This window comes from Pezoporus wallicus, unplaced genomic scaffold, assembly GCF_028554395.1.
Source record: "Pezoporus wallicus isolate ANWC-B61680 ecotype Strahan unplaced genomic scaffold, APGP_CSIRO_Pwel_v1 contig_5709, whole genome shotgun sequence".
Taxonomy (NCBI): domain Eukaryota; kingdom Metazoa; phylum Chordata; class Aves; order Psittaciformes; family Psittacidae; genus Pezoporus; species Pezoporus wallicus.
Window position 1 is genome coordinate 628,318 of NW_026635251.1, and position 10,195 is coordinate 638,512.

General features: G+C 43.8%; 1 protein-coding gene across 2 annotated transcripts in view; it reads right to left on the reverse strand.

Moving 5' to 3' along the window:
* Positions 1-6,720, reverse strand: part of LNX1 (ligand of numb-protein X 1) — an 80,823-nt gene extending 74,103 nt beyond the window's left edge. For both annotated transcript variants that reach the window (XM_057413837.1, XM_057413829.1), the window contains exon 1: positions 6,657-6,720. The gene's annotated coding sequence lies outside the window, so the exon portion shown is untranslated. The remainder of the gene's footprint in view (positions 1-6,656) is intronic.
* Between the last annotated feature and the right edge of the window lie 3,475 nt (positions 6,721-10,195).

The following is a 10,195-nucleotide window of genomic DNA, read 5'->3' on the forward strand; positions in this document are numbered from 1 at the left end:
CAATGAAATGCAGGCCTGCAGACCACCACAGAGCTATCGGTGCTCCAGCCAGGTACCCATCAATCTAGACAACCTAACTCCCAGGCAATATGGACCTGCACTGGGTACATCGCAATAGTGAAAGGATACACAGAAGCCTTGCTGCTACAGAGTAAAGTGCAAAACTTGGAACAAAATTAATTTGAAATAAAGTAGCTCTGCACCTTCAGCACAAATTTGGTTCCAGATACTAACTCTGTGACAGTGCTTCTAGCCTGTTTCCTAAAGAATGAGGGCACTCATTTTCTCTCCCTGTGATTCCCTTTGTTCATTACTGGTCTTTTGCTTCCTACCTTCTGGATGCATTTTTCATATTCAGCCCACTCTGACAGAAAGGCAGAAGCCTCCATATTCATGAAATTATCACAATTACCATGAGAATAGATGACTGGGTAGGAAAAAAAATTAGTGTTCCCAAAAAACACAAGGCTGCAGAGTGAACCCAAACCATATTAGATATCAGTGAAGACAAGCAGGAAAAAGGGACATAGTGGGCCCTCAACGAAAACTGATTTTGGAACTACACCATATTAGACAAAGCCACAGGGAAATAGTGTTCTCTAATTCTTCTGCACACTGAATCGAAAGCCATTTCTCCATCCCTTCCCCACTTCTAACTTCCATGCCTTATGATGCACAGCAGGACAGACCCATACTGTCAACAGAGGTACCTACCTGAACAAAAAGGTCTCAAGGCATGCCCCTTGCTTTCTGGCTTCCTAATGACTGGATACATTTTTTACTATGTTCCCAAGGCCAAATGCACCCAGCCTCTTTGAGAAAAGCAGGACACTGCCTTTCCTCCACTATGCATTGTTTAGCTGCTCTCTGAACTGGCCTAGCTTAAAGAGCACAGCAAAACTCCCTGTGATACTGGTCCATCAGGGGAAAAAAATGACCTTCGGTGTGAATGCAAGCTCCTGCCAATATGAAAGGGTAAGGGGCTGGGAGGTATGGAGGAGCACAGAAAAGGGGTTAACCATGCTTTGGGTAGATGGAAGGCACAGCTGGATGGTAACACCCAGCTTGCCAGTGGTGCCCATTTAGTCTCAGAGAAGACTTGCTTGTCCTTATTAAAACGTTTTGTACAACACTCTGAAGATTTTGTGCCTTCAGACAGCAGGTAGATAATGTTGGTGACTTCCTGATCTGTGGACCAAGAACATTTATAAGCAAACCCCACTCTCAGCACCCTCTAAAATGCTTTAAGGTAGCTTTTATCTTTTTTTGTGGGACAAACTCCATTGTGGTTTTGCAGGATGTCATTTATGTTGGCAAGGGTGAAGAACAACCTGCCCAACTCACTCACAGCTTCATGGTGTGCGAGTGGCTCAGCCAGTGCAAACACAACCCAAGAGCACCTGTACATTCCCTGTTAGATGTTTGCTCCATACAAATACAACACAAAACCACTGCAAGAGCTACACCATCTGCACAAACAACCATTCATGCAGACCATGTGTCCTCCATGTGGGCCTGCCCTATTTAACTTGAAAATAATGCAATAGGCAGAGTGAAATGCATGGGAATGTGAAAACCTTAATATAGCTGCACAGTAAGTCTTAATCTCTCTTTGCAATCCTTTCCCAGGGCCCCAAGCAGGTCAGCGGGGCAGGCAGACGATGCTGCCTCTTTGCCAGTATCACAGGAAGTAAGAGCTGCTGAACAGGGAACGAAAGGGCAGGGGCAAAGGCACCATGGAGGCCTTCTCCCTCAAAGGAAGTTGAAGCCTTACACCTTACACCTCCCACAGCCATAGTGCCTGCCACCCTCAGACCACACAGCATCTTCCCACATGTGACCATGATATAACATTTAATAATTACAAAGTGCATAGCATGTGATGGATAACCCTGCTAATAACACATAATAAAGTAAGCTATGCTTTAATTACGCTGTGCCTTTACAACTGCTCCTCTGATCCAGGAATCTCTTGACAAACTGCTTAATGAGTTCTCAGAACACCCTGTGGGGACCTTTTTTAGGAGCAGCTTGCAGCATGGTTATGTAAGCAGGGGACCAGGCAGCAGGCTGCTCGCACACCGCAAGGCCAGGCTCCTATAATACTGATGCCCAGCATTCATTACAAGAGCCCTTGTGCAGCAATGTGGCCACAGGGATACTCTCAGACCTGATCTGGGGGAAAGTCCCCACAAACTCTTCACTTTTAGGACTGCAGCCTACAAATTGTATCTTACTGTTTCCTCCTCCTGCCACTTGCATCCACAAAAAAATGACTGAATAAACAAATTCTGACCAGAAAAAATATCCACCCCTATTGAAGAAATGCACAAAGAGTGACACTCTGCTTTTTCAAATAACACAACCAGAAATCATTCCCTGCCACCCTGTCCCAGCGGGACAGCTGCAGAGGCTCAGTCCCATACAGGAGCCTGGAAAAAGGAGGGCACAAACCCAGGTAGGGTAGTCAACAAGTACATTTCAGCAACTTAGGAGAGCAGTACAGCCCAGAGACAGCCTCCTAAATAAGGGGCATACACAAAATATGCAGCTGGATATAGAAAATTCAGGGGGCAAGGGAAGGAAGTTTGGATGAGCTTAAAGATGTTTTGCAGTGCCAAGTGTTGAATTTCACATTTAAGGAAAATTCACAGAGGAAAACACATAGTACACTGAAGCAGCTGAACCCAGCAGCCCAGCTACTATGGTCTGACTAGTAGTTTTCTGGTGCTAATACTGGTTACTTTTTGGGTCTTGAACAAATAGTATACTGTTTTTCATTCAGTTATTTCTCTTATGAAGTAATGCTGACAGTGCCCATTTATATCTGCCAATAGTCCCTATTGCTTGTTTGGGAGCCAGCTATGAGCTAGAGCTTATAACTGCCTTCCAAATGGAAAGGACTGGGGAAACACAAAGTATTTGAGCAGGAAAGGAAGCAGCTTTCTAGCTAAGGCTGCACAATAGTTTCCTTTCCAGGGCATCTTTTTGCTACAAGATAATGACTAAGATCCCTGTCCAATAAATGTCTCAGCAAATAAGTTTTGTTTATTATAGTGACCAAGCCTTCAGCTACCAAAACACATCTAGAACCTGGTTCTGCCCTTGTCTACTCAGTGCTGTGAAACAACATCCCTGAGTACGGTACTACTCACTGGACTTGATTCACCACTGCTTTAACTAGGGCTTTGTGGGAACTCCCCGATAAAGTCCATTGCTAATTAACATTTAACATGCATGTGTTGGTGACAGCCTTGTAACATTCTCCTTACAACAAAGAGGCTTACTAAGGTTTTGTCAGCCAGGACACGCAAAAGACACCAGCCTGGGAAAGATAGTTATGTCTGTGGCTGGTTCTGTGGGTGTGGAGACCAATTGTTTGCTGCTTAATCCCTTGATGAGAAACCAATTAGGAATTACATGCTCAAACCGTCCTGCTTCCTGCACCCTTCCAGGCAGTCGATGTGATCTGCTGCATGTTGGCAGGCAAGGGGATTTTTCAATTCTCTGAAATTCCTTATACAAGTCACAGCTATTTCAGTGCCTCACACTCTTTTTGACTGGATCTAATCTACAATATTCTCTTAAATAGCAGTAGCATGACTCCTCAGGCTGAAATTATGAAAACCCAAAACTATGTTACAAGATATTTTCTAGCACTAAGTTCTACTTGCAAAATCCTGTGTAAACTGATGTTGTTAAATATAGTACAAGGCGCTACAAACAAAAAAACAGCTTTGAAGGAGAACCGTAAATAAACCAACAGCATCACCCGTATTTTTTAACACCAGTATCTCAACAGTATCTATACCACATAGCTGTAGGCATGGAAAGCTAAACACAAGGGAAAAGACAAGCAAACAACAGACTAGAATTACATCCAAAGTCAGATCAAAATTTACCTGCTTTCAGACAAGCCCTTTCTGAAAAGATTCATCAATCCAGAGAAGTAGCCATCAACCCTTAATAAGAAATTACTAGCCCATGGAAACCATCAGTTTATTAAGGTTCTTTGCTTTAATAAGAATGTTGCAGGTGTGTTCAATTTAAAATAGAGGAGCAAAGAGAGGGTTGCCAGGAGCCAGTAGACAGGTAGGAAGTTTCAGGGTGTTCAGCTCCTTGGTTTCCTTGTAAAGGAATAATTGATGGTTACTCAGAGGAATGTCAACATTATGCAGTTTGATGCAGTTACGGGTGCAGTTAAGTGACCACCTAGCCATTTCCTGAACATTTAGAAGGTGAAAGTTTCTGCTTCCATGTTGAGTCCCTCAGAGTTGCATAATTCAGGTAGGGAACATTTTACAGCTTCAGCCTGAGCCTTTGGGGAAAGCCTTGGAAAGATCAACAGCAATTTTGTGCATCCCAGTCTCTAGGAGCAAAAATTCCAGTGGAAGAACTGGGCATGCACAGCAAACAAGTGCCAAGTCAGGCAGCCTTGCATGCTACCAGTGTCTGCCCATTTTAACCAGAGAGGGGTCCTTTTGGCTCCCCAAAAGGCTCTGGCCACAGAGCCCCTCAGAATCAGCTGCAGGCCTCCATCTGCCGCTGCAGTAAGAGGAGCCAGGTGGCAGCGCCAACAGCTCCAGAAACAGGGGCTGCTTCCCTCAGCAGCCAGCCTGGAGGAGACTTTCTGCATTGGAAAACCTTTATTAATTTACCTTCCTGCTGAAAATGATGTTGCTCCATTTCCTGGTTTGCAGTGGAACAAAGCTAATCTATCATTTTATCCTGCGTGCAAGATTTATGCGCGTCTTGAAAGAGAAAAGCTATGCTGGGGGAAGATGCCAGCACCTTCAAACTTCTTCCAAAAGACAATTCAATTTTCTCTTCTGATAGACGGTCACAACCCAGAGCCAGGAACATTCCTCTTTCCAATTCTGTGCTACAATGAAGTCCTGATGCAGTTAATGCTCAAACAAATGGGCTTGGAACAGCCTTCCAAGTAGCAGAACTTGTGTGCATGAAGGGGAGGATGCTTACACAGGACCCCAGACAAGTAAGAGAAATTAGGAGCAGGAGAAAGAATATTTTCAGGTGGCAAGAAAATGATAACAAAGAGACAAGCTTCCCCAGATTGATTCAATTTATATTTTTGGAAAATATATATAGACTGTGATGTTTGGGATGGAATAACATAAAATAGCAAATTAATAACAGGTTACTTCCTTCAGAGGAATTTTCAGTTTCAGGAAACTGGATGGGAGTACTGAGGACACATCTCCTCTCAAGGCAGCAGCTTTCCAAATGCCTGAGAGTGAATCCTGGCTTTTACTTACAGATCATCTTTTCCAACAATAGCAGAAAATAGACAGTGCTTTTCCAGTAAAGCTGTGGAGCTGCCTTGATATTGTTTTGCATGAACCTGAATGAACAAATAAAAATGCTCTGGAGGGTGGTAGAACAGGGAGCTCCATTTCTACAGGGAAGTGTGGGAAAACAAGTGCCCAGTACAGTCACCTATGGTATTCTTGTTTTTCCTGCTGCTGGTGGAACTCTTTCCTTGTCATCAGGTGGCCAAGGAAAGCATGAAGTACCAGTCTAATATGCACACCATTCCTGGTTTTTTACAGTTTTTCCTTAGTAGTTGTCAAGGAGGCCCAGAGCTTGGTGCAAGCAGTTCATCTCTAGTCATTAAAAACACCAAAACATTCTTAGCTCTAAACATTTGAATGGGTCCTGCTGATTTATCTATTTGGACCTCTTGTTTATCGAGTACTTTAAGTATATACTTCAGTATGTGAGGATGTTCACGTATACCTGTGGCAGCCCTGGGTTCTGTGCTAGCACATCTATGCATTATGCATGTTCTCGCATGAACAATCAGACTCACTGGTAGAAATGAAACTTATAAGAACTTTTTGTGTATTCATACATATTCACAGGTTTGCAATCACTGCATATATCTGTACTGAGTTACGATTAAAGAACTGACTGTAAGTTTAAGTAAGTGGAGCAGAACATTAGCTAAAGAGAAAAACTTAACCAAGTTCTCTCCCTCTCACCTCAGTGAGGAAAGGAAGCAGTTATATGCATAAAATCAAGCTGCAAGATACAGCAGGGGTGACTGTGGCCTTGATTTACCTCCTGCAGCTGCAGTGAGACTTTGTGGGTTTTAGCCTGGGGGAGGGGAAGAAATGGGTTTCCAGAGGATTAGTGAAACGATGGGCTAAAGCAGCTGCAGTACAATGGCATCAGTTGGGTTTTAACACACTTTACTGAAGAAACAGACCTTCTTAGCAAAAGCAAGACAGAAAATCAAACACATCTAGCTAACAAAAAGATAATGAACTAAGCATGGCACTTTTGCATGTAGTATGTATGTAAGCAGTATTTCAACATTGACTTCCAATAAACACAGCAAACTACAGGTACATTATATGGCCTTCTCCATGAGATTATGAAAACAATCCCTGTATTAGATTATGGGAAGACTAAATCACTAATGACAGACATAGTAAATATTTACAGCTGCCTTGCTACATGGTACTCCTGAGCATGCAGGCTGAGGTTCAGATCCACTCCCTCCTGCTGCAAACTGGGGCTGGTTTGTTTGCAGGAGCATTTCCTTCCACCTTTGCTCCTCTGGAACACTTCATGCCCAACTGAAGGATAAAAGGGGGAATGGCACAAAACACACCACAAGTCTTTCAACTCACATGTCTGGCTTCACCGTTTCCCTCATCCACTGGTCCTGCAGGTGTAGAACTGCCAGGTTTGGGCATGCACTGCACTCAGCCTTCAGTCCCGTCTCTGTAGGTGCAGAGCGGCCGGCAGCTGGATCAGACGGGGAAGCCTATGGCATAACAGAAGGTACAAAGAAAAGCTGAATTGCATAAACCTGAGCAATTTAAGGTTTAGAAAACCACACCCTCCCAGCAGGCAGATAAGCGTGTGCAGGCTGCTCAGACAGCAGTGTAATATGAAGCTTTTCCTTTTCTTTCTGGCTTATACCAAAGTTCATTTTCAGTTTGGCTCTTCCTTGTATTTCTTTTCTTCCATTCTTGCAATCAACAAGGTTCAAATTTTATGAAGTGGACCGTCTTAAAAATTGCTTCAAGATGGAAGAGTCATGTTGGCTTTCCCCTTGGAAAAGGAAGATGAGTCCCAGACGCTCTAGCCCCAGGTCCATGTTTTGGAAGCTGTGTTCCTGCACACTTGAAGTTGGTGGTGAAGACTTGAATGATGTAGAGGCAATCTGTAAACTCTGGAATCAGATGGCTGAAAATACCAGCTCTGCTAATTCTCTGATAATTGGAAAAGATTGATTGTTTTGAGCCCTCTTATCCAGTAACATTCAGTTTTTAAAGTACATAAGAAAGGGGTAAGATGTATTGCAGATAAAGTGTTGTACTGCTGTACAGTAACGTAACAGCTAAATGTGAATGTTAATTGCAAAAGCAGCACCAGCAAGAAACTTTTGTTTTTCAAATAATATTTTCAGTGGAGGAGAAGAAATCCTGAAATCCTGATCTTCCAACTACATGGATCATTAATAACTGCACTGATTTCAGACATCATAAGCATTTGCTCCTAAGAGTTATTCAGGAAGCAAGGCAGCCTAGGAGATGGACTTGAAGCAGGCAACTGCTCTACATGATGGAACAGGGAGAAGGAAAACCCCACCTCTGATACAAACATCTAGGGCTACCAGGTCTTGGCCTCCAATTCATTCTTATGAAAGTTTGTTTCCCCTCCAACATTTCAAAAGCATACTTGCTACTTGTGATTATAAAATCCCCCGTTAAATATTTATTTTAAGGAATAATCAAGGGACCTGTCAAGTCCTACCAGCAAATATGACAGTCACGCCCTTTGTCTGACGAGTGCTTGTTGCAGTAGTATTGGCCTTTTCTTCCCTGACAGCACAGCACCTCTGCTCCAAGTTGCCTGGGGAAACCTGGGGTGGGTCCGTGCCAAGACAGCCTGCTGGTGCTCGGTGCGTGGCTGCCCAACATCCAGGTGTGTGCCGGCAGTGCTGTGCTGGAGCTAGGGCTCTGTGCAGTGCCGAACTGCTGCTGCTCTTCCCCTGCGATGGGTGCAATATGAAGAGACACAGCTCGCACGGGTCCAGATGTCCACCGCAGTCACAAGGCCAAATATGCAAGCCTCATGCGTCAGCCATCTTCAAAATTGAACTATGCATATGCAATGTGCTTTTAAAAGCACGATTAAGCTGCAGAAGCTTAAACATTAGGGTTTTTTTTTTTTTTGTATTAGAAAATACATCCCCACAGAGCAAAGCATGTGTTTAAATCCTTCCTTGCATGGGAGGTCTCTCTGAGGCTGATCGCCCCAGATCAGAAAGCCCAAAGCCCTGCTGCCACAGGTGACCACATCAGACACTCAGTTACAGACATAATTTCCATCTTAGAAACCAGCCAAGTTTTCACCCCCTCCCACTGCTGGGATGCTTTCCAGACTAAGGGCCAGTTCAAACTCATTTGTTCTCATGCTAGTGTTTCCAGATTGCTTAAATAGCCTTTCCCATCTCATAACATGTCTTCTTATCCTTCTTTCCACTCAAACTCTCTAAGCGTCTGCTCAGGAGAGATGGTCTCCACTCTCCTGCTCAAACAGCTCTCTTGGGTACTCATTACTGTTCAAATTCTTCACTCTGGAATATGGCATTAATACTTCTTTACATACAGCAGGCAAATTATTTTCCCAGAAGGTGAGTTAGTTATTGGCTTTGCACCAAAGAGCTGGCGAGCTGTACCTGTTGATGGAAGATCCTACGCTGAAGCTGTCTTTCATCTGCTAGGGAGGAACATAGAAGGATCTACCCATGGCAGGGGAGTTGGAACTAGATGATCTTAAGATCCTTTCCAACCCTAACTATTCTATGATTCTATAATTTCCTCTGAACCACAGCCTGTATACTGTATTATTTACAGATTCCCTCCTATGCTTTCAGCTGGCTGAAGGCCCTGGCAGATTTTTTCTACAACAGCACAAAAAAGTAAGAACATTTTCTGAATGTGATTCATTCTTTTGCATCAAAATGAACAGCAGCACCTCATAGATCTGATTGGCACAATGCACCTGCTTGATAAAGTTCTAAGTCCCTAGTAGAGCACCATAAAATGGAGGCAAAAAAAAAAAGTTACATATTTAGCTTTGTTAAATTTTAAAACATATTTGTACAGTTTATCTCAACCTATGCAAATATGGGTATAAGGACAGACCTTGCTGGTTGCAGATATCCTGTGCTACACTACTGCTGATCATTATTTCCAGGAGGACAACATGCCGTAATTTGTACTGTATTAGATTTACTCATTTATTTACTTCGACTAAGTGATTTCAGCATATATTGCAACCATTGGCAGTACACACTGTGCAAGCTAAATTGGAAGATTAGTCAAGTCAAATTATGGAAAATTGTAACAATCAAATGTTAGGTGATAATATTGTAATGGATGCCATCTGTGTTGGGTTGAAAAGATCACTATGTCCTGCAAACACAGAGGCCCCTGCATCTTCCTGTGAAGCCAGAGCAGATGAAGCAAGGAGCAGCTCATCTCTTTGCCTGCCACTGACCCCTCTCTTACAGTGCCTGGTCCAGGCCAGGCAGAATACTGCTTGCAAAATAGGAAATGAAAGACCTATCTCCTGTGCATGTTACATTCCTGTCCACACAGATTTGGAAGGAGGATGAGCTATGCTGTTTCTTTCAAGTACACAAGGAATCTCCAGTGCTGTTGAGTATTTCTGTGATGTCCCTTCAGTGCTAAAATACACTTTTGTCCCTGACCCCCATGGATGGATGGGAGGATGGGGATCAGGAGGCGGAGGGCAGGGGACCAGGAGGTGGAGGGCAGGTGACTCTGGCTGGCACTCTGCCTTGGTGGAGAAGCAGCAAGATGGGGAAGCCAAGGAGGGAGCATCAAGAGCTGTGGGTCATGGCTCAGGGTGGTAGGGACAGACCAGCCAGGAGGAGATGGGGTCCCCTGAGATGAAACTGTCTTCCCCAGCCTTCATATTGGCAGGCCACATCCATATCTGGCATGGGCATTTGATTCAATGATGTTGTCATGTGGGATCATGCCAAATATACACCTCAGCTTGTAGAGACATACTGGAGAAGAGGAACAAACTTTAGGGGCGGCGGGAAACCAAGTTTAGGAGCAATTGCAGAATGAAGTCCAGTGTTTTTATGTCAGTTCCCTCTCCTATTTCTTCTTTATGGAAAATC